This window comes from Octopus sinensis, linkage group LG13 (genome assembly GCF_006345805.1).
Source record: "Octopus sinensis linkage group LG13, ASM634580v1, whole genome shotgun sequence".
Classification (NCBI taxonomy): Eukaryota; Metazoa; Mollusca; class Cephalopoda; order Octopoda; family Octopodidae; genus Octopus; species Octopus sinensis.
This window is the reverse complement of record NC_043009.1, coordinates 57,920,826-57,947,332: the sequence shown is the minus strand read 5'-3', so window position 1 is coordinate 57,947,332 and position 26,507 is coordinate 57,920,826. Positions and strand designations below refer to the sequence as shown.

Here is a 26,507-nt window from a genome sequence, read left to right as displayed (position 1 = left end):
ACACACACACACACACACAACACACACACACACACACATATATATATATAGAGAGAGACAGGCAGACAGACAAACAGACAGAGACATATGTATATGTTTCTATATATGTATACAATCATACCAACACACACACAACTATATATATATATAGATATATATTGTTCCACTGGTTTGTGTCACTGACCGCAGGTCATACTGGGGCAATAGTCTCAACGATTTACGTCATTGTATTCGCGAGACTATCTTAACAAAGGGACATATATCGTATTCAGGATGTTTAGCCTAGAGGTTTGTATCTTTGCATGTATATGTGTGTTTCTATACGGACATACTAAAGTTGCACTTTTCAGACGATTCGATGGAATGCTAAGCAGGCCGAACATCGAATTCACTGTCAAAACTATTGAATATGTACTCTACAAATTCTAAATTTAGCACCAAGATGAAGCACCAAGTCAGTCCGGTATTATCTGCACAGCACGAAGTAATGTGAATAGACTATTCTTAGCTACAATAGCGACAACACGTATTACTTCCATCTTCTTCTTCTGTTGAAATATTTACGAAAAAATATATATTAAGGTGTCCTTCTGGTTCAAATTGTCTTTATATGTGCAGTTGAAGATGGCGCTGCATTTGAACTGATGTAAGGATTACATTGTTCAATTAAATGGAACCGCTTGAAACGGTCGTACTGTATTACCCTATTGCTTATTTTGATATATATATATATATATATATATATAGGGAGAGAGAGAAAGAGAGAGAGAGAGAGATAGAGATGCAGCACGGACTTTGTCAGTGAACAGGTCGTGGGATTTTAGCGACGAAAATATTTTGACAATTAAAACTTAAATGTTGGAGTGAATCGAACGGCATTTGTGTGTTTCTTAAATGGCTTTATAACACCTCCACGCTGCAATTGTATATATATATATATATATTATATATATATATATAGTATATTATATATATATATATATATATATTATAATATATATACGTATAATATATATATATATTATATATATATAATGTGCGTGTAAATATATATTAAAAAAAGTAATTTTTAAGACAGAGCCACCTTCAACTCAATCAACACTGAAAGGTTTTATACCCGACCACTCCATAAATATTAAAAGTTAAATCTTATACTAACTATATCTATTCTGAATCCTGTATTTTCCGTTTATATAAGACTACACATGTTTCCTGAAAGTACGTCGGTATTGATTAGATACGTGGTATCTAGTTTCAATTCTTACTCGGGTCGACATACTCTCAATCTTCAGGTCTGGATTCCTCAACATTTTTCACTACCCCTATCCATTTTTCCTCAGTTCTTGGAAGTAAATTCCCTAAATAATTATAATAATAATGTATATGTATAAATATATATATATATATATATATATATATATATAGATGTAGATGTATATATATATATATATATATATATATATAAATATAAGAAATATATATATATTATATATATATATTATATATAGATAATATATATATTTCTATGTATATAAAAATGAGTGTGTGTGTGCAAATATATATATGTATATACCTGTAAGTATATACATATAATCTACAAATATATATATACATGTATGGATGTGTGGGTGCTTGCGTATATATGTACATATGTATAATTATGTACACACCAATAGTCAAATGCATGTATATCTGTGTTGTGTTCATTTTGTGAAACAGATTTTTGTCTACTGAAATTGTACTCCTAAAGCCTCGATCAATCCTATGCTACAATAGAAGAAACATAATTATAAGTGCCCTGCAGTCGGTTTGAACACAGAATAATTCCTTGCGTAGGTAGCTTTTTTTTAAAAACTCAAATTCTAAAATTGATCCCTAGAAGCAAAACGATGTATTTAGCATTACTACTTCCTTCATTTCGTTCTTTAAATATTTTCATTTTTATTCGTTAACTTTCAATTTCCATTCTAAGTTTAATTTTGTTATTTTAATTATTTTTGTCATTTATTATGTCATCTGTGTTTTCTTTCCCAGTCATTCTTTGTTTGTTTTCTCATTTCTCTTTTCTCTTTTCTTGAATCTTCAAAAAGCTGTTATATATTTTTATTCAGATAAATACCATATAACTTTTTGAAATGTTTCCATTTCTTTTTTTTTTTATTTTTTGTTTCTCTTTTGGTCGGTCGCTTCTATACAGTTGTTGTGCAGTTCAGTTTACACCACTGCCTGAGGAGCGGAAATCTGATGCTAGCAGTGGTAATTTGAGACATTCAGCTCCAAGATGCAAATTAAAACGTTAATTCATGCATTGAATGCTATTTTGTCTATTTCGTAACAAAAGTGTTCATGCGTTTAAATATATATATATATATATAATATATATATATATATATATATATATATTATATATATATATATATATATGTATTTGTGTGTGTATGTATGTATATAGGTATATATATATATATATATATATATATTCAGATAAAATTAATCTATGCATATTTAAAAATTTATACATATATATAAAATTATCATATATAATACTTATGTACATATAAAATTATATACGTTTATATACTCATAAAATATTCATACATACATATATGCATGTATGCATGTAATTTATACGTCTATATATCTGTGTATGGATGTATGTATAAACGCAAAATATTCATACATATATATATATTTATATATGTGGTTATATATAATCAGTCTTACCGTTCTCTATGTTTGACTGATTCGATGACATCAGTTCCAAGAAGCATTTAACTTTGAAAAAGAAACACAGTCTACGTCTGAAGGCGAATGATTTTAAATACAAACATTATGTTTTATTCACCTCCCATAAGAAATCTCCATCCAACACTCGCCAACATTACTTCATCCAGAAGGTGAGACTCGAATTGCTTAGTAACGTTGATGATGGAAATGTGAGCTTCACTGATTCAAACTACAAGGAAATACGAAAAGCACTTAATAAGCTAGTTAAAATCTGATGTCATTTCTTCTCAATGCAAATTTGTGTGTGCCTGTGTGTTTGCGTGCGTGCGTGTGTGTGTGTGTGTGTGTGTGTGTGTGTGTGTGTGTGTCTGTGTTTGTGTCTGCATATATATATATATATATAATATATATATATATATATATATATATAATATATATATTATATATATATATATATATATATATATATATATATATATGTATATATATATTATTGTTATATTTCGGAATGGTCATTTTGTCAGTTTAGCCAATAAAACACACAACACCACTATATATTTGGCGTTACTTTTGCTGCAGTGTTATTTATTTTTTACATTAATCTTAATCTATTTCGGCCAGAGATCTTTGGCTAAATAACAAAATGACCATTCCGAAATATAACAATATCTGTTTCAACACATGACTTCACATAAAAAATCTTTCACAACAAATATATATATATATATATATATATATATAATATAATATATATATATATATATATATCTATTATCTTATTATAAAGGCAGATTTTATCTGCCTCCTTTTGGAGTTATAGAAATCTACAATATAGGATTTCTTCATTACAATTTACCTTGCATTTTAAGAGTACAATGCATCGCGTCATGCCAGGTCCAGTTTTTTAAAATTTAACTCCAATTAAGCAAAATTTACAGAAAACTCACATTCTGGTGTGTGTGTCAAATGCTTTTCTTAGTCTGGTTTACAGCACACGCAAACGCAACACACAGTGGGCAACGAATAAAATGAAAGTAATTGACTTACTGTAGTGAGTGATTCTTTCACTCTGCCTCCCACTTCCTCTTTCACACATAGACACGCAAATATATAAATAAAATTGTAAGGTAACGTGCGTGTGTGTGAGTGGTGTGTGTGGGTGTGCGCGTGTGTGTGTGAGGGTGCGTGTGTGTGTGTGTGTGTGTGTGCGTGTGCGTGAGTGTGTGACAGGAAAGTTTTTTTGCGACGAATATAACACCTATATCCAAGTAGCAGAAGATAAGACAGTAAGGTGTGATTTGAGGGAGATTTGGCTGCTATTTCTACCATGTCTAGCTGCCATGTAGGGGTCTCCCTCATAGGTTCATACATACATATATACATAGATAAAACAGTAAGGTGTGATTGGGGGGGAATTTGGCTGCTATTTCTACCAGGTCTAGCTGCATGTAGGGGTCTCCCTCATAGGCTCATACATACATATATACATAGATAAGACAGTAGGTGTGATTTGGGGGAAATTTGGCTGCTATTTCTACCAAGTCTAGCTGCCATGTAGGGTCTCCCTCATAGGCTCATACATACATATATACATAGATAAGACAGTAAGGTGTGATTTGGGGAAATTTGGCTGCTATTTCTACCAGGTCTAGCTACCATGTAGAGTCCCCCTCATTGGCTCATATATATATACATACATAAGACAGTAAGGTGTGATTTGAGGGAGATTTGGCTGCTGTTTCTACCAGTCTGTTAGGCCTTCTCATGTAAACTCAAGCTTTCTCATGCCTTCAACATAAGACCAAAGCAGAGAATGTATTCTTTTATTCTTCTGCTTTTTCCAGCCATTGGTCTGTGGCCATGCTGGGGCAATGCCTTGAAGAATTGTAGTTTAATGAATCAACTCCAGTTTTATTTTTGTAAGCATTGTACTTATTCTATCTGTTTCCTTTGTCCAACCACTAGGTGACAGGGATGTAAACAAACCAACATTCGTTGTCAAGCAGTGGTGGAGGACAATCACAAGCACAGACACGCACACCACACATACATGCATACATATACACCATACATACATACATACATACTCTACATACATACATATATATAATATGTGTATATATATATTGCAGCCTGGAAGGTGTTTCTAAGCCATTTAAGAAACACACAAAAAACCGTACATTCACTTCAACATTTTAATTTAATTTGCCTGCCAAAATATTTTCGTCGCTTTGAGACCGCGACCTGTTCACTGACAAAAATATCGTGCTAACAGGTCGCGGTCTCAAAGCGACGAAAATATTTTGACAATTAAATTAAATGTTGAAGTGAGTCTAACGGTTTTTTGTGTGTTTCTTAAATGGCTTATAAACACCTTCAACGCTGCAACTGTTTTTCGTTCCAGCACACGATCTCAGATCAAGTCACTTGCTATGCAAGTACATCTCTGTAACTATATATATATTAATATATATATGTATATTGGTAAAAACAGTAAGATAACAAAAGAAAGAAGAGACCTCATATTATGTAAATAGAGGAAATCTTTATATATAAAAGTGAGGTTGTGTGTGTCTGTCTCCTACGATTTAGATTCCTAACTACTCCCACATTTGTGGTGCAGTTTAACCAAAACCGGGTATCTTATAGTCGTGATTCATATCGAGACCGTCTGGGTATTAGCGCGCGTCTACGATGAGTCTACGATTTAAAAAAAATTACCATCATTTTTGCCATTTTTAATCCATTTTTGACATATATAAGGGAAGTAACTCTCTAAATTTATTATTAAATCTCAGAACGTAAAAAGCTACAGTAACACCCCTCCCCCTTTGTGGTTAGCCATATTGAGATGGCTATTATACTTTACATCTCTAAAAATGCTTATAAATTTATTTCCCTTACAAACCCGAGCAACGCCGGGCGATACTGCTAGTCTTATTATAAAAGGCAGATTTTATCTGCCTCCCTTTTCCAGTTATAGAAATCTACAATATAGGATTTCTTCAATTACAATTTACCTAGCATTTTTAAGAGTAGAATGCATCGGGTTTTGCCAGGTCCAGTTTTTAAAAGTTAAACTCCAATTAGCAAAATTTACAGAAACTCACATTCTGGTGTGTATGTCAAATGCTTTTCTTAGTCTGGTTTACAGCACACGCAAACGCACACACATAGTGTGCAACGAATAAAGTGAAACTAGATGTAATATTTGTTTCTGTCTATCACGCTGATAGATACATGAGTAAAATGTATGGCAAGCTAACAGATAAGAGTGAGTGAAAATGTTCTTGGAAGAGAGTAAATAGTGACAGAGTGATTTGAGGAAGACTAAACTGAAAGTATGAAACAGTCTTTATGTATAAACAGACGACACTTATATAAACCCTTTCGTTACCAAACCGCCCGAATTTACCTATTCATATTTAAATGAGAATACCAGAGTAAATCTCTTTAGTACATTCGTGAAAACACGTATTATACTTCGTAAACAACTTCAAATACAGTTTTGTACAAAAATCGAAGTGTAATTTTAATTCCGTGAATTATGGGAGATTTTTTTTTCGAAATTTGTTCCTATTGTGTTTTCAAAATTTGTAATTCTGACAAAAAATGGATACGAATTTCATTATATCAGCATCGAGTCAGAATTCGAAGGATTTTCTACTGAAGACCTTCATAAATCTAACTCTATGACTGAAAAAAAAGCATCTTTATATAAGAGTGAAGTTGTGTGTCTGTCTCCTACGATTTAGATTCGTAACAACTCCCACATTTTGCGGTGCAGTTTAACCAAAAGCGGGTATCTTATAGTCGTGATTCATATCGAGCCCTTCTGGGTATTAGCGCGCGTCTACGATGAGTCTACGATTTTAAAAAAATTTACCATCATATTTTTCCATTTTAATGCATTTTTTTCGCTTTTATATAAGGGAAGTAACTCTCTAAAAATATCTACGATATGTCAACGATTTAAAAAAAATTTACCTTAATTTTTCTTCAATTTTTAATGCATTTTTTTGCTATTTTTTGGCTATAACTCTCTAAAAATGCTTATATAGTTATTTCCCTTACAACCCGAGCAACGCCGGGCGATACTGCTAGTATATAATATTAATTAGAGACAAAACCACTATTATGCAAATCAAACAAAGAAAGACTTAATCCAATACATAAAAAATTTTATATAAATTAAATAAAATTAAATTCGCCACTACAATTGTTTCGTGTCTCTTCTAAGGACATTCATCAGGTGGTATTCAGATCTTCTATTCAATTTTAAGTTATGAAGTTTTGTCTCTAATTAATATTATATAATATTTTACTATAAAATTGGATTCAGTCCTAAATCTGATTTTTTCCCTGTAAATTTGGATTTATTTCCTAATATTTATTATTATATATATATATATATATATATATATATATATATATATATATATTATATAAACATAATTAAGGGATTAGCAAAAAGTTGCATCACCACATACTGAAGATTTAGAAATAGCAATCAAAAACTACTAATTCTTTTGCTACAATATATCTCCACAGACAGTAATACTCGTAAATTACATAGACAGAAAGAAGAAAAAAATAACGAAACTAACCAGCCTTCGATTAATCATGTACGCGTTTCAGGATTAAAATTGTAAAATTAATTTCCTTCGTCAGCATGATATTCGAGATTATATATTTGAAAGTGCTAACATAATTCATGCATATAGGTAATGATTAATAGAAAATATATAATCATGCATCAGATGGCGTTTGCTAAAAAGCATCCGTGAGGTAAAATCGTGTAGCAAACCAAATGGCGGTGCCCCAGCATGGCCACAGCTCATTAGCTGAAACTAGAAAAATCAAAATCAAAATCAATCATATAAATATAATTATAGAAAGGGTATTATGAGTAGCTCCGCAATTTCCAGTTTAGAGATGTAACTCCCTTAACCGTTTTCAGCATGGTACAGCTCAAAGAGCATAATAATAAACATTGATACATACCCGTACGAACACACACACACACACACACACCACACACACACACACACACATATTCTTTTATTCTGTTATCTGTTTCAGTCATTTGACCTCGGCCATGCTGGTGCACCGCTTTTAGTCGAACAAATCGACCCCAGGACTTATTCTTTGTAAGCCTATTACATATTCCGTCGATCTCTTTTGCGGAACGGCTTATGTACGGGGACATAAATATACCAACATCGGCTGTCAATCGATGGTGTGCAGACAAACACAGACACACAGACATATACATATCCATATATAAATATATATATGTATGTATTATACGATGGGCTTCTTTGAGTTTCCATCTACCAAATCCACTTGCCCAAAGTTCCACAGAGTGGTACTGAATCCGGAACCATGTTCTGATGCAATCTTCTTACCACACAGCCACGCCTGCGCCTACAAATATAGATAGATAGACAGACAGATAGACAAATAGATAGATAGATAGGTAGGTAGATAGATAGATAGATAGATAGATAGATAGATAGATAGATAGATAGATAGATAGATGGAGAGATGGATAGACAGATAGACAGAAAAACAGATAGATGGATAGATAGATAGATAGATAGATAGATAGATAGATAGGAGAGAGAAAGGAGAGAGAGAGAGACCACACAATAAAAAAAGCAATATTAAGTGAAATAAATGGAATATTTACCTTATATCAGCTGTTGAAAGAAGACAATTTTCGCAGTTTAAAAAACCATGTTTTCTTTAGCAGACTAAAACACCTGGATACAATGTTCCTTAAAGATTATTCCGTAGGGAACGAGACAAAATATAGAACCGATGAAATATATATATGGTGTGTGTGTGTGTGTGATGTGTGTGTGTGTGTGTGAGCGTGTGCGTGTGATGTTTGATCTTATGCCAGATAACTCAAGAACAAATTTTACCATTAAACTGAAGGATTATTTAATAGCAAAGTCCGTGAATATTAGATCTAGCAAACAGACGTTTGACAATGACTTCGAATTTTGAGTAATGTATAATATCACGTGATCACGTGAGCGACCAGACTATCAGATGTTGTTACACATCGCTGGTCACAATGCGTTCGCATTGTTTTAGCCTTCGAATGACGTCACCCCGCTGACTAAGCGATCAGGCCAACAGAAGAAAGAGTGGGAGAAAGAGTGGTGAAAGAGTACAGCAGGGATCACCACCCCCTGCCGGAGCCGTGGAGCTCTTAGGTGTTTTCGCTCAATAAACACTCACAACGCCCGGTCTGGGAATCGAAACCGCGATCCTGGGACCGCGAGTCCGCTGCCCTATGCACTAGGCCATTGCGCCTCCACAATGTATAATTATAAAAGATGCAAATAAACATACACACACATACATGTATGTGTGTGTGCGCACGCAAGAGTGTGTTTCGATTTGTGTTTACAGGATAATTTCGTTAACTTTGATGAATTCAAAATCCATCTCTTGATCAATTTCGCATTTCATCCTTTAGCCACGTGTTGCTAATAAACCTACCTGTAATATTATAACATCAGGTTAACGGACTCTACCTCCATCATTTAAATCTGTACTTGCATGTCAATATTATGCAATCCATATTTTTAATCTTTTTGTTCCAAGTTTCATTGTTTTCGATTATTTTTTTCTTTCTTTTTAATATGTACGGCACGATTGAGGAAAATTTATGTAAATAATTTTCTGGAGTCGATGCACATATATTTTAATACTTGTGGAGGCGCAATGGCCCAGTGGTTAGGGCAGCGGACTCGCGGTCATAGGATCGCGGTTTCGATTCCTTATTGAGCGAAAACACCTAAAAGCTCCTCGATGCTCCGGCAGGGGATGGTGGTGATCCCTGCTGTACTATTTCACCACAACTTTCTCTCACTCTTACTTCCTGTTTCTGTTGTACCTGTATTTCAAGGGGCCGGCCTTGTCACTCTCTGTGTCACGCTGAATATCCCCGAGAACTACGTTAAGGGTGCACGTGTCTGTGGAGTGCTCAACCACTTACTCGTTAATTTCACGAGCAGGCTGTTCCGTTGATTCGGATCAACCGGAAACCTCATCGTCGTAAACAACAGAGTGCTTCAAAAAAAAAAAAAAATTTAATACTTACTACTTTCCGTTTTGGTGCGCGTTTGATAATCTAAACATATCACTACTAAGTGAGTTTTGATTCTACCTAGAGAAGGCAACGGGCAAAAATGCAGCATTTCTACATCTACTCTCATATACCCGGTAATCGTTTGAATTTACTACATTCAGACAAAAGTTGTCTACGAAACCATCACCCCCACCCGCTTCCATGCTTAATCTGTTTAAAGTGTCAACCAAATTTCCCCTACATCATAACGTGTCTCTGACATAATAAGAATTATTACATTTATGATAAACAAGATACTCTTAGGATTGCAGTGACAGCATTCGCTTAATAGTATTTAATACGTCTGGTTGTATTCAATTCTACGAATTCTAAAATGATCAGCGATATGCAATACTAACTGGAAGCCTAATCGCTGACAGCAGTTGCGGCTGACATTGTAGCGATTAGAGTGAAGCTATACTAAAAGCAATCTTGTGTGTAGAGACAAGAAGCTGTATATTATATATTATATATATATATAATATATATATTATATATTATATATATATATATATATATATATATATATAATATATATATATATATATACAGGAATGGCTGTGTAGTAAGTAGCTTGTTTACCAACCACATGGTTCCGGGTTCAGTCTCACTGCGTGGCACCTTGGGCAGGTGTCTTCTACTATAGGCTCGGGCCGACCAACGCCTTGTGAGTGGATTTGGTAGACGGAAACTGAAAGAAGCCCGTCGTATATATGTATATAGTATATATATATATTATATATATATATACATATATATATATATATATATATATATATTATATATATATATATATATATATATATATTATATATATATGCGAGTGTGTTGGTGGTGTGTCTGTGTTCGTCCCGCTAGCATTGCTTGACAACCGATGCTGGTGTGTTTATGTCCCCGTTACTTAGCGGTTCGGCAAAAGAGACCGATAGACTAAGTACTGGGCTTACAAAAGAATAAGTCCCGGGGTCGAGTTGCTCGATTAAACGCGATGCTCCAGCATGGCCGCAGTCAAATGACTGAAACAAGTAAAAGAGTAAAAGAGGTATATATGTATATGTATGTATATATATATATTTATAAATATAAGGGTAGCAAAAAATTCTACAAAATTTTGTAGAATTTTTTTGCTACCCTTATATTTATTAATTAATGATTTTTGACTAATTTTGAAATTAAATCAGCAGTTTATATTTGCTGCTGAGAAGACCGCACGATTGCGGTAGATTTTGAAAATTTATAGCATATAGCATATACAGGAGTGGCTGTGTAGTAAGTAGCTTGTTTACCAACCACATGGTTCCGGGTTCAGTCCCACTGCGTGGCACCTTTCCATCGTCTCGTGGATATATTACTCGTCCTTGGCTTCTCTGCTGACGAGGCACGCCAGTTGTAAATAAATTTAATTTAATTTAATTAATTTGTTTACAAAAGTTTACCGAAACTATGCATAGTACAGAGATGAAAGGGGTAAACGTTTTTATTTCTCTTTCAATTTCAGAATTACAACTTTTAGCGGTTTGAGTTTGGCTGCTCTTTCTAGTGAGTCGAATGTCCTATTATGGCCATTCCTTATATTTTTGTATGTATATATATATATATATATGCATATATACATACATATATGCACATACCTACATCTATATGTATATATACATGCAGATATGGGTACAGGACATCAAAAGACGTTGAACACAATGAGAAACGAAAACATAAAAGCAAGAACATGGAAAGGGACTTTTTTTTCAAACAACGGAAAAACAGAGTACAAGACATACAACGCAAGGAATATTCACCTTCTTCAGTTGTCCCTGTTTCGTCTACACCGCGGTCCGAACGTAAGGACAAGACGTGACTGAATTTTGAAAAAGTATAACATATAATGATAAGACACGTGTAATTCGACTCTAAATTATATGTTAATTGTTAAGGCACGGTTACTGATGAAGATTCGTCTAGCAAAATATTTTATTTGCTAAAATAATCAGAAACCTAGGTGTGACCATAAAAAGTAACAAAGTAAAAGTTTGTATTTTTCATTCCCTTCCAAAACTCTTCTTAAAATGTGACCTTGGTCGTATTAACTGCTTCTACTAGCGCGTAAAAATTACCTGTTAAATATATTTTTCTCTTGTGTTTAAATGTACACTATTATATCTATATATGTGTGTGTGTGTGTGTGTGTGTGTGTGTATGTGTGTGTATAGATAGATAGATAGATAGATAGATAGATAGATAGATAGATAGATAGATAGATAGACAGATAGAGAGTTGAGACAGTGTGATTTTCATGAAACTTTAATATATTCAACTCCTATTTTTTTTAATATAGGTTCTCTCTGCACATTCAGTCAACATTAATGACGATTAAACATGCGCGCGCGTGTGTGTGTGTGTGTGTGTGTGTGTGTGTGTGTGTGTGTGTTTCTGTAAAAGTGGAAGCATATCTGGAACAGATGCGTGTATAAAATGTATGTACATGCTTGATATTAAGTTTTTGCTGTCCCATAATTTCAATGGAAGAAGACATTCGCTTAATAGTATTTAATACGTCTGGTTGGATTTAATTTTGAGAATTCTAAAATGATCAGCGATATGCAATATTAACTGGAAGCCTAATCGCTGACAGCAGTTGCGGCTGACATTGTAGCGATTAGAGTGAAGCTATACTAAAAAACATATCTTGTTGTAGAGACAAGAAGCTGTATATACAGTCATTTTGAATAACCAATAGCACATGAAGACAAGATATATTTTACTGCTATTCAACGAAAATTTCTGCGAGTAAAACATATTTGTACCCAACAGCTTTTAAAGTCAGAAAGTCAAATAAAATACAGTCAACTAAATTTTCAAGTTTTAGCTCAAATAATTTTCACTCTCGTAAATATTTGGTGTCATAAAGTGAACAGTACACGAATGTCATCCTCGGGTACCATGTTACATAAATTGCCAGTCTCCTTGCATTGAAATTATGGGGCAGCGGGAGCTTAATATCAAGAATGTACATACATTTTACACACGCATCTGTTCCAGATATGCTTCCACTTTTACAGAAACACACATTTGCACACACATACACACACACAAATAAACATGCACACATATTTAATCGTAACTAGTTTGACTGAGTGTGCCGGGAAAACCTATATTTCCAAAAATAGGAGTTAACCTCCTAAACTTGCATGAAAATCACACTTATTCTGAACTACTATATATATATATATATATATGTATATATATATATATATATATATATATATATATATATATATATATTATATATATATATATGGGAGTTAAGGGAGTTAACTCCCATAACTCCTACGCTATTAACTCAGGTTGCTCAAGGAGTGCTATTAGTCGCTCTTGTTCGCTGCTGGTGACGTGTATTCCTGTAACCCAGTACAACCGGTTTACAATTTTTCCGAGACTCCTATACATGTTGATAGGAAAAGCCTAAATTATGTGACGCCATTCACACATCTTGGTAGTAAAGTGAATTCGAACCCTTCCCTTGACGATGAAATCTTCAACCGTCTTACAAATGCAACCTACGCATTCGGCAAACTCCGCCATCGACTATAAAATGGAAGGATCATCAATCTTGACACCAAAGTACACCTCTCTAAAGATACCATTCTTTCTTGCATGGTTCAAAATCGTGGAGACCTTATAGACAACACATTAACCAACTAGGCATCTTCCACAAAGACTGTTTGAGGACAATGTGCGGTTTATCACTAAAAGACAAAGTTTCTAATGCCGACCTGTTTAGTAAGTGTAAGATTGGTGGAATCGAGAGCAACCTTATGCAATCACAATTGCACTGGGCTGACCATGTCTTCAGAATGAGTGATGAAAGAATACCCAAAGTCCTCGTATAGAGCCAGCTTGAGAGTGGACACAGGAGTGTTGGTCGACCATTGCACAGAAAGAAGGACACGCTGAAGAGTAACCTCTTGGCAATGAAGATAACTCACAACATCATTGAGCGATTAAAATGTGTCAAAATGGTATTAGAAACTTTGTTGCAACCACCACTAACAGGCTTTGGGGTGCATTGCAAAGAGGAAAGCAGCTGCAAATATACCACCTGCACTGGCCTGTAATCCTCATACTTGCAGGATCCGTTGTGTTTTTCGAAAATCGTTGACAAGACTTAAATGTCACATTCGACATAAGCATTATGACTGACGAAGAAATACTACGTTGTCGGAACCTCATACGTCGAAACCGAAAGGAGAGCCCATCATATACATATATATATATATATATACCTGCATGTATGTATGTACGGATGTACGTACGCATGTATTGAAACATAACTAGATACCTATTTCTTTATTACCCACAAGGGGCTAAACACAGAGGGGACAAACAAGGACATACATAGGTATTAAGTCGATTACATCGACCCCAGTGCGTAACTGGTACTTATTTAATCGACCCCGAAAGGATGAAAGGCAAATTCGACCTCGGCGGAATTTGAACTCACAACGTAACGGCAGACGAAATACCTATTTCTTTATTACCCACAAGGGGCTAAACATAGAGTGGACAAACAAGGACAGACATAGGTATTAAGTCGATTCCATCGACCCCAGTGCGTAACTGGTACTTAATTTATCGACCCCGAAAGGATGAAAGGCAAAGTCGACCTCGGCGGAATTTGAACTCAGAACGTAGAGGCAGACGAAATACCGCTAAGTATTTCGACCGGCGTGCTAACGTTTCTGCCAGTAACTAGATACCAACACAATTCCTACTCGATATAACCTTATTGCATTTTGTACAGCATTCCATTCCTCACTCTAAAATTGAAGCGACATTAATCATCACTTACAATATTCTTATCTTGTTGATTACATTTACTGCTGTCGAATTAATTGATCGCCGTATGCAGATTCCCCACACTATATATATATACTAAGATAAATAATTAAAATCAATTTATTTGGCATATATTTATCATTTCATTGAATTTGTATTTTCTTCAAGTGGGTGTTCATGTTTGGAATGATACTGAAATGTATATAAGCTCGAATCCATAAAGTACATTTGGAGCCGGAAACCAAAACAATGTAAATGGCGTTGATATTATATTTTACTTCCAAGTCAGAGACAAGAATTATACTTACCATAATTCAACAGAAATTAATATGCAGGTGAACATTGTAAATTTTATATAAAGTTGTGTGGTGTATATTTTAAACCGTAAACACACCGTAAACACGCAGGCATACATACCTATCTCTTTAATACCCACAAGGTGCTAAACACAGAGGGGATAAACAAGGACAGACAAACGGATTATGTCGATTATATCGACACCAGTGCGTAACTGGTACTTATTTAATCGACCCCGAAAGGATGAATGGCAAAGTCGACCTCGGCCGAATTTGAACTCAGAACGTAACGGCAGACGAAATACCGCTAAGCATTTCGCCCGACATGCCAACGTTTCTGCCAGCTCGCCGCCTTACACAAACATACGTATCGTAAACACACAAACACACATACCGTAAACACACAAATATACATACACTCTCTCCTTTGCAGGCGTGCACATACGCATCTATATACAAATAGGTACAAATCTTTTCTGTACAGGTCTGTTCGATCAAACCAATCGCCTTTGAGAGACCCAAGTTTATAAGAAAATCACCGAAGCCATTTTTACTTCCGATTCTGCTTGCTTCTTATTCTGTAACTGGAAAGATAGAGGCTTCCTCTCCGTTTTTAAGGAACAAGCTCTGAATTTTGACATCTCCAATAACAATGAAATAGCCAACTACTTGTGTGACACATTGTATACCGACTCAAAGGTGAATATATTTAAATATTTGCGTAATAGATTTATCACTTCACCTGTCTCCGTTTGTCTCCTTCAAAATGATTTCTGCGTTCTACTTTCGTATTAACAATTCTTGCTGGTTTAATTCTTGACAGTTCCTGTTTCCACAAACATCTGCTTACTGTCCATTGCTTTTACTGTTGTTTCGTTGTTGTTGTTTCGTGGTTTCGTTTGTGCTATTTTTGTTGTATTGTCGTATATTATGGCAGCAATTACATATGTCATTTCGTGTATGTCGTTGTTGCTTTTATCTTTGCTACTGTTTTTGCTACTATAACAGCGTTGCCAAAATTACGACTATTTTGGACAGATATGACCCGCGTGTCTTATGTTTCATTCATTCATTTTGCCTATAAGGGTGGTGACATGTATGTAGAGTCCGGATAGAACCAGATGATTTTTTCTTTCTCTGTTCTTATGTTCCTTCTTTATTACCCATCTGTTGTTATTTATTTTTATTAATGTTTTCCTCTATAACTGCAGTTGTGTAGCGTTTTCCCATACGTTGTTGCTATTTCGTTGAATATTGGTTCATTAGAGAATAAAGAAGAGAAACACAACGCAATATTCTTGACGAGTCTTTTAATTTTACTCTGAGGCTTGTTGGAAATCTATGTAGATATATTTTTCCTTTTCTCTTTTTACGTTTAGGTTTGTAAATGGAAGATGCTGTGTCTAATTTGACATCAAGGAAGACAAATGTTTTGAGACGAATGGCCACGGTACTCTTTTACTTGTTTCAGTCATTTGACTGCAGCCATGCTGGAGCACCGCCTTTAGTCGAGCAAATCGACCCCAGGACTCATTCTTTGTAAGCCTAGTAGTTATTCTATCGCTCTTTTTTGCCGAACCGTTACCTTACGGGGACGTAAACAGACCAGCATCGGTTGTCAAGCGATGTTGGGAGGATAAACACAGACACACAAACACACACATACACACACACACACACATATATATATATATATATATATATATATATATATATATATATATATATATATAATATATATATACATATATATATACATATATAGGACGGGCTTCTTTCAGTTTCCGTCTACCAAATCCACTACAAGGTTTTGGTCGGTCCGAGGCTATAGTAGAAGACACTTGCCCATGGTGCCACGTAGTGGGATTAAACCCGGAATCTTGTGGTTGGTAAGCAAGCTACTTACCACACAGCCACAGAGAATCACATGTTCATGGTGATCAGATGTTATTCTATTCTAAATATGACTGTTTTTTACATTGAAGTTTTAGAGAAGACCATGATCTTTTTTGAAACGACCTAAAAAAGGGGAATTTCTGATACTATGTATGTATGTATGCGTGTGCACGCGCTTATGTGTATGTACATATATATGTATGTGTATATGTATGTATAGGCCTACTGGATCACTGACGTATTTTGAGTCTTTTGATCCAGTGCTAACTTCAAATGATTTCGCAGTCTTTTGTTAATCCCGTATGCATTGCTGTAGAATTGAAGGTACTTTATGAACTATAGTATTATTTCGATTTGTATGCCAAGGATTGTTGTAGTAGATTTGGCAAACTTGAAATGGCACAAAAGTTTAGATTCCGATATTGTTGCGTAACATTCTTTAATGTCAAAGTAGCAGTGATCTCACTGATATATTATACTGTTACAAATCGAATCTCTATATACTATAAATATTCTTATATGAACCCTTAAACTGTACAACACGATCCAGTGTAGCAGAACCTAAGTAAGTCTTTAAAAAGGAAAAAACTTCAAACAGTAGAAATTGTGTCCTAAATATGAAAGATATATCACATAAAGTTCAATTCAAGTTTACTTCAAACACCCTGTTTTATATAGACTCCAAGATAGTGCCCTGAACGAAAAGCCTTTATTAAATCAGAACGAATTGCCTTTACCATCCATTACTCTTTAACGACACTTACAAAGATATAATTTCTTTCTATCCTTCTACATTCTCCACTTACCCAAACAGCTACTTTTCTTTTCTGCCAATAAACCTTCTTATACAACACATAATTTCCACCATATACATTACTCTTTCCACCCACAACAAGAAAAACCCTGCTGCCAAAACTGCTAAAATTATTGCTTGAAAACCAAACTGAGTATAAATGTAGTATAATATATTACATTATATATATATTATTATTATTATTATATTATTATTATATTATTATTATTATTATTATTATTATTATTATCATTATTATTATTATTATATTATTATTATTATCATTATTATTGTTGTTGTTGTTGTTGTTGTTGTTTTTAAATCTCTCTAAATGAGACTACAGCAGCAGTACTGTGTATCAATATTTATTGCCAAGCTAACATGGCAGTCCAGAGATATAGTACGAATTCAGCTGTTCATTAGCTCCGAGAGGCTGTCGCCTCTAGCTAGCCATGTGACACTCAAATCTGTGTCCATTACAACCTTCGAACAGAGAAGGTTGTCACCTTCGCCTTGCTGGTTCAATACCCACAGGCCGGTTTCGGGGTATTTTCTCCTTATCAATGTGAACCCAGCTGGCGTCCCTGTTGATTGTCTGTTCGAAGGTTTACTTATATATATTCAGTTACTTCACAAGTTAGGGCGTGTTATCGGGGATTATATTTACCTGACAATGATTCAGTTTGTTTATATAAATGCTTACGGCGGCGAGATTGTAGAATAGTTAGCGCGCCGGGCGAAATGCTTATCGGTATTTCGTCCGCCGCTGCGTTCTGAGTTCAAATTCCGCAGAGGTCGACTTTGCCTTTCATCCTTTCGGGTCGATAGATTAAGTACCAGTTACGCACTGTGTACGATGTAATCGACTTAATCCGTTTGTCTGTCCTTGTTTGCCCTCTCTGTGTTTAGACCCTTGTGGGTAGTAAAGAAATAGGTATTTCGCCAGTCGCTACGTTCTGAGTTCAAATTCCGTCGAGGTCGACTTTGCCTTTCACCCTTTTCTTCCCACCCCCTTGTTGCAAAAAATAATGAATTGAAATATATAGAGTCTTCCGCGTTGACTCACTTGAGTTATGTATTTATTTTGGAATATAATTTTCGTTTTCTTATGTATAGCATTTTATGATTAATGCTATTAATCACTGGTTCGCTGTGTCCTACGCAGGTTAGAGAATCATATGAGCGGCTTGATTCTTGGACGTAACGAATACTACAGACTATTTTTCTCTCGAAAATAATGTGTCATCGTTTACACCTTGAGCTGACAAGTATATACAAAATATAAAGAACCATATGTAGGCGCGCGCGTGTGTGTATATATGTATGTGTGAGTATATCTCTAAGTGTGTATGTGTGCGTATATGTGTACTTAAATAGCAATCAATCAAATTTCAATTCCTAAAGAGGTCATAGATGCACACCGACCAACGCACGCTTTTCCCTCCGTTATTCCTGGTCATCAGCCAACCTCATTTTTCATTTCGCTCTTCTTTCCCGTCTATTTTTGACGTTGTTCAAACGCCTCTTCATAGTTTTCCTATAAACTCTTTTACTGGTGATTTCATTGAGCATGACCATATTCCTCATAGTTAGGATGTCATTGAGTTCGACTTACATAACAAAACCACTTTATTTTCCATCCTCAAAGAATCTATGTATGTGTTTATGTGACAGTGCTTGACTGTGTATAAGTGTGTGTGAGTGTGTGTGTGTGTGTGTGTATGTATGCGCGCACGCCTATTTGCTGGAGATTAAAATGTCACATTATAATTCCGAATTTCATCAGTCTTTAATTAATTCAGCAAATATAACGATAAAGAAATATATACATATTTACTTGTGAAGTGAATCATTATGATTCATTTCTATATAGTTATGTGGAGGCGCTTGGCTCAGTGGTCGAGCTTACGATCGTGAGGTTGTGAGCTCGAATTCCGAACAAGCCTACGTGTTGTGTTCTTGAGCAAGACACTTTATTTCACGTTGCTCCAGTTCACTCAGCTGTAGAAATATGAGTTGCGATGTCACTGGTGCCAAGCTCATCTGCTGTTGCCTTTCCCTTGGATATCACTGGTAGCGTGGAAAGGGGAGGCCGTTATGCATGGGCGACTGCTGGTCTTCCATAGACAACCTTCCCCGGACTTGTGCCTGGGAGGGTAACTTTCTAGGTGCAATCCCACGGTCAGCTATGACCGAAGAGGGTCTCAAGATATATAGTTATAAGCACATTTTAAATATTTAAAACGGTAAACATTGGTCATCGTTGATAAAGCTAAAATGATGTGAGTGAGTATGAGGTCTATCGGTGGATATGTGAGTAATGATGTGAGTGAATAGGAGGTCTATCTGTGGATATGAGAGGAAAACTCGTTATTCAGGCTTCTCTATGAACGATCTCTATACATAGATTGTTTGTAAAGAAGTATGACTCAGTGAATCACCGCATAAAGTTTCTGAAAAACAAAGAGTCCAATAATGTATTTAATACAAGAATGATGTACAAGGGGAGATAACTCTAAAGTCACCATCATTTATTTGTAATTTACTGCCAAATGTTGATAAGCTAAAACATTAATGAAGGTGAGTTGAAATTAGTAAAGTAAATAAGTAAATTCCTGTCTTATTCAGCATTGACAGGAGGAAGAAACGTTAAGTAGCAATTTCAGGTTTGACTGTTAAAACGTTTCCATTATTCGTGTCGGTATAACTGATATTTATTGTAATTTTCTTCTTTAATGATGCTACCTACATTGGTATTGAATTGTTAAGAATATCACCAAATGGAACCGCACGAGATTTAGAAATATTTCAATAATTAGTGTTACAACAGTAAATGAAATGGGGAGATTATGCCGCATAATTCTTAGTTTGTGCTTTCTCCAATTTATATGCAGGCGTGGGCAAAAGTCGTTATCAGTTGCTTAATATGAGTGGAATGCTCTCTTCATTTCGGTATTTATTTTTTAAAACCTAAGCGATTCATATGTCAATGCAACTGTACACCTACTTTTGCCCACCCTGGTATATTATTGCTTTCGAGTTTGGGCACACATCCAGAGATTTTGTAGGAGGGATAAGTCGATTGCATCGACCGAAGTGCTCAGTTGGTAATTATTTTATTGACCCCGAAGGTGTGAAGGGCAAAGAGGACCTCGGCGGAATTTTCTCGTCATACTAAGTGTGATACTAACAGCAATAATGTATGAAGTGCCAGTGACTCTCGTGGCTTCTGATCTTAACTGATTGGAAGTGTTATCATGTACATTGTTTTGTCTTGGTATAAAAGATGGCCTACAGCAAATATTCTGCTCAATACCACAGATTTGCTTCTCAATTGTTTGACATTAACCAGTCGAGCATGTCCCTTGGCGGCTGACGATATGTGCATCTCTGATCACGAACGGAAATAGTAGTTGTGGTATTCATAGCCATGTGTTGAAAGGAATTATTTGGAGTTTGAACAATTCACCTGGGGGAACATATGTGTATAGTTCTTCATCATTAGACAAACCCTATTCCGGGACCTTTTGATGGAATGGGCTACTCAACATGAAGAAAATTCTAACTGAGCCCCACCTGTAAGGGACAGCTAGGATACTTAGGAGGGTTCTTAGCATTTACGGCTACTTGTTGTGTATGTGTCTGTGTGAGTATGTATGTATACGAAGGAATAGGACATAGTTTCAGTTAACCAGTTTCAGTCTAAAGATGTTAATATTTAACCCGGTCTCTCGAAGAAGTCATACGATGTTCTGCATTAATATTGAACCAAAGACCACGTATTCACGGCTCACCCTTTGTTGCCAAAGTATATCTAGTCACTGAAGTTATATTCCCGTTCCTGATATTGCTGTGTGTCTGGGTGATGACAATTTCTTAAAGGAGCTAACTTCTTTCCTACTCAATTATCACGGTTTCTGAGAATAAGTAGATTTTTTGAAAAATATTGTTTTTGTTTTTCTCCACGAAATCTATTAACAACAATTAAAGGAAACGCTTAGCAGAAGAAATTAACGCGGAGGAGTGATGGTTGCTATATATTGTAAGTTCATATGCACCAAACTTTAGAGATGTGATTATCGCAGAAGTAAAAATAACAATATATGAGTGATTAGCCAGGGTTAAACAGGAAGTGGGACACAACGCTAATCTGACGTGTTGGAAAAGCGATAATAATTCAAAATGTTCCACCGTTCCACAGCACCCCCAACCCAGAAACTATTATCAATAATTATAAATAAACACACACAGTACAAACACACACACACACACGTATAAAAGCGTGCATATATGTCTGTATAAATTTATAAACCCGCATGTATATGCATGTGTGTATTTATACACGTTATGTACATATTTGTATATGTCCTTATAGATATAAATATCTATAGCAACACTCATTTGCTTATCCACAGAAAAAGAAGTGAAGTGATTATAGCAAAAATAACAAAAATAAGCAACGAAAACGCAAACAATATACATCATTCTAAGAGCCGAGGATCTTGATAATAATATCAAGTGACACGAAAATCGTCAGTTTTACGGATATGGGAAATTCCCGTTTATATAAACGTCTAGATAACACAAGATATATATTAATATGTGTATACACACACACACACACACACATATATATATATGATAATATATAAATATGCGAAACGACACATATGCTGTGAATTATAGGGGAACAGGACGGTATAATAAAAGGGAATGGGGTATCTGAGGACGTTTTGCATATGTGTGAGTGAGCGCATAGGTATTTATGCATACATATATATTCATACATACATACATACATACATACATACATACATACATACATACATACATACATACATACATACATATATGTGAGTGTGTATGTGTGTCTGTGTGTGTATATGTATGCATGTTTATATATGTATATAAGTATATACATACATTCATATATATGTATATATATATATATATATATATATATATATATATATATATATATATATATATATAATTTCAACAATTGAGGGCAAAATTAATTAATTATTAATCAATTTCACCAAGTGTTCAGTATGCAAAGGGACCATTCAAGGCGAATTCAAATTATTACAATATATAAGGGCTTAGTAAAATAAATTACTTTGCCGCATACTGAACTCATTAGAAATAGCAGCTAAAAAACTTTTTTAAGGCTATTTCTAATACTTAAAGAAAATCTCTCTCATATATAGTGTTGCATAATTAACTCACAAAAGTTTGGGGGTAATGACATCGAAAAATCAAATGCTAAGGTTATTCGAGAACGTACGTTTCAAGATTAGTCAAAACAACATTTCTATCATCGGCTCGGAAATTCCTTAGCATTTGATTTTTCGATGTCATTACCCCCAAACTTTTGTGAGTTAAATTATGCAAACACTATATATGAGAGAGATTTTCTTTAAGTATTAGAAATAGCCTTAAAAAAGTTTTTTAGCTGCTATTTCTAATGAGTTCAGTATGCGGCAAAGTAATTTATTTTACTAAGCCCTTTTATATAATGTAATAATTTGAATTCGCCTTGAATGGTCCCTTTGCATACTGAACACTTGGTGAAATTGATTAATAATTAATTAATTTTGCCCTCAATTGTTGAAATTATTAATCTCCCTCTGATTAATGCTTCGGACTTTACCGAAATAAGCATAGAGTTTGATGATTTTAACCCACGCTGGTGGAAAGGGGAGAACAGAGATTCTTCGCTTGCTTATTTTGAATTTGCTGGCACTGTTAGTGGGAGCAGATCTTCGAGAGGGTATGTTCTTATTTTCAGTGTTTCCAAATCCAAACCAAGGAATTTCCGAGCCGATGATAGAAATGTTGTTTTGACTAATCTTGAAACGTACGTTCTCGAATAACCTTAGCATTTGATTTTTCGATGTCATTACCCCCAAACTTTTGTGAGTTAAATTATGCAAACACTATATATGAGAGAGATTTTCTTTAAGTATTAGAAATAGCCTTAAAAAAGTTTTTTAGCTGCTATTTCTATGAGTTCAGTATGCGGCAAGTAATTTATTTTACTAAGCCCTTTTATATAATGTAATAATTTGAATTCGCCTTGAATGGTCCCTTTGCATACTGAACACTTGGTGAAATTGATTAATAATTAATTAATTGCCCTCAATTGTTGAAATTATAATTAATCTCCCTCTGATTAATGCTTCGGACTTTACCGAAATAAGCATAGAGTTTGATGATTTTAACCCACGCTGGTGGAAAGGGGAGAACAGAGATTCTTCGCTTGCTTATTTTGAATTTGCTGGCACTGTTAGTTGGGAGCAGATCTTCGAGAGGGTATGTTCTTATTTTCAGTGTTTCCAAATCCAAACCAAGGAATTTCCGAGCCGATGATAGAAATGTTGTTTTGACTAATCTTGAAACGTACGTTCTCGAATAACCTTAGCATTTGATTTTTCGATGTCATTACCCCCAAACTTTTGTGAGTTAAATTATGCAAACACTATATATGAGAGAGATTTTCTTTAAGTATTAGAAATAGCCTTAAAAAAGTTTTTTAGCTGCTATTTCTAATGAGTTCAGTATGCGGCAAAGTAATTTATTTTACTAAGCCCTTTTATATAATGTAATAATTTGAATTCGCCTTGAATGGTCCCTTTGCATACTGAACACTTGGTGAAATTGATTAATAATTAATTAATTTTGCCCTCAATTGTTGAAATTATAATTAATCTCCCTCTGATTAATGCTTCGGACTTTACCGAAATAAGCATAGAGTTTGATGATTTTAACCCACGCTGGTGGAAAGGGGAGAACAGAGATTCTTCGCTTGCTTATTTTGAATTTGCTGGCACTGTTAGTTGGGAGCAGATCTTCGAGAGGGTATGTTCTTATTTTCAGTGTTTCCAAATCCAAACCAAGGAATTTCCGAGCCGATGATAGAAATGTTGTTTTGACTAATCTTGAAACGTACGTTCTCGAATAACCTTAGCATTTGATTTTTCGATGTCATTACCCCCAAACTTTTGTGAGTTAAATTATGCAAACACTATATATGAGAGAGATTTTCTTTAAGTATTAGAAATAGCCTTAAAAAAGTTTTTTAGCTGCTATTTCTAATGAGTTCAGTATGCGGCAAAGTAATTTATTTTACTAAGCCTTTTATATAATGTAATAATTTGAATTCGCCTTGAATGGTCCCTTTGCATACTGAACACTTGGTGAAATGATAATAATTAATTAATTTTGCCCTCAATTGTTGAAATTATAATTAATCTCCCTCTGATTAATGCTTCGGACTTTACCGAAATAAGCATAGAGTTTGATGATTTTAACCCACGCTGGTGGAAGGGGAGAACAGAGATTCTTCGCTTGCTTATTTTGAATTTGCTGGCACTGTTAGTTGGGAGCAGATCTTCGAGAGGGTATGTTCTTATTTTCAGTGTTTCCAAATCCAAACCAAGGAATTCCGAGCCGATGATAGAAATGTTGTTTTGACTAATCTTGAAACGTACGTTCTCGAATAACCTTAGCATTTGATTTTTCGATGTCATACCCCCAAACTTTTGTGAGTTAAATTATGCAAACACTATATATGAGAGAGATTTTCTTTAAGTATTAGAAATAGCCTTAAAAAAGTTTTTTAGCTGCTATTTCTAATGAGTTCAGTATGCGGCAAAGTAATTTATTTTACTAAGCCCTTTTATATAATATATATATATATATATATATATATATATATATTCATGTATTAATACTTTGCATGTACTACGTCGTCGCGTTGTTGTTTTTCCTTGTGTCTTTCCGTTTTGGTGGGAATTAACTATATATATATATAAATTATATATACATATATTACCATATACATATGCGTGTGTGAGTGCGCGTGTTTGTGTAAATATATATGCACTTAACCATATATACATATATGCATCTAGGAAATGAGAAAAAAGAGAGGAAGAATGAATAAAGCGTAACATAACAAAGATAAATGTATTGGTCAGATTAGACATCATTTCCATTTGTTTCATCTCTTATATTACATATTAGATAAACAAATGGAATATTACATTTCTAAATGATATCGGTTACAATCTATTGAATACAGGAACTCTCAGAATGTCTGTGGTACAGCTGCGACTTTGTCATTGACAATTGCAATAGAAATGCGCCAGCAGTAAGGTCGCTGTTATGCAATGAAATCTTTGTCACCGCATGAAATATATTGACGTTTCAAGTGAATTTAACCACAATCTCGGTTTTTAGTGACAATTTTTGTTCTCCGGTGGTATTCACTTGGTAAGCAGCTGCAACACTGAAAAATATGTTTAAACATAATGAAACTATTGACAGCATAAAGCTGTCAAAAGAAAAACGTCTCTTAATTTAAGAACATTTTAATAATTTTTTCTTAAGTCCAATAGAAAATATTCATATCTTTTGGATGGTATCATTCTTTCCTTGGATGAGTAAAGAAAAAAGACATAGCACAAGACATTTGTTCCAGAATTAACTAAATACATTAGTTGAAACATACTTTTAGAATCAAACTGATTAACTAGGACTGACGACCAGCAAATGTTTTCGTCATATTGCAGAAATATTCAATGAAGTGAGTTGTACTTACGGTCGGAACCAATAAGGGTTATCACAAAAAATTTAAAAGGAAAAGATATGTTCGGATTGAAAGTCCAGAGACTCGTGATGAAGACCCAAAAAATGGCCGCCGGTTATTAGAGAGAAATAGACATTTAGAGTAGTGACATGGAGAGAATTTTCTTTTCTACTCTAGGCACAAAGCCCGAAAAATTTGGGGAAGTGGGGCCAGTTGATTAGATCG

At 34.6% G+C, this 26,507-nt stretch overlaps 1 long non-coding RNA gene across 1 annotated transcript; it reads left to right on the top strand.

Annotated features, from left to right (window-relative positions):
* Positions 1 to 606: 606 nt before the first annotated feature.
* Positions 607 to 26,507, top strand: LOC118765723. The gene is made up of 3 exons (XR_005001589.1): positions 607 to 696; positions 17,117 to 17,134; positions 26,496 to 26,507. It is a non-coding gene; the product is annotated as an uncharacterized LOC118765723 (long non-coding RNA).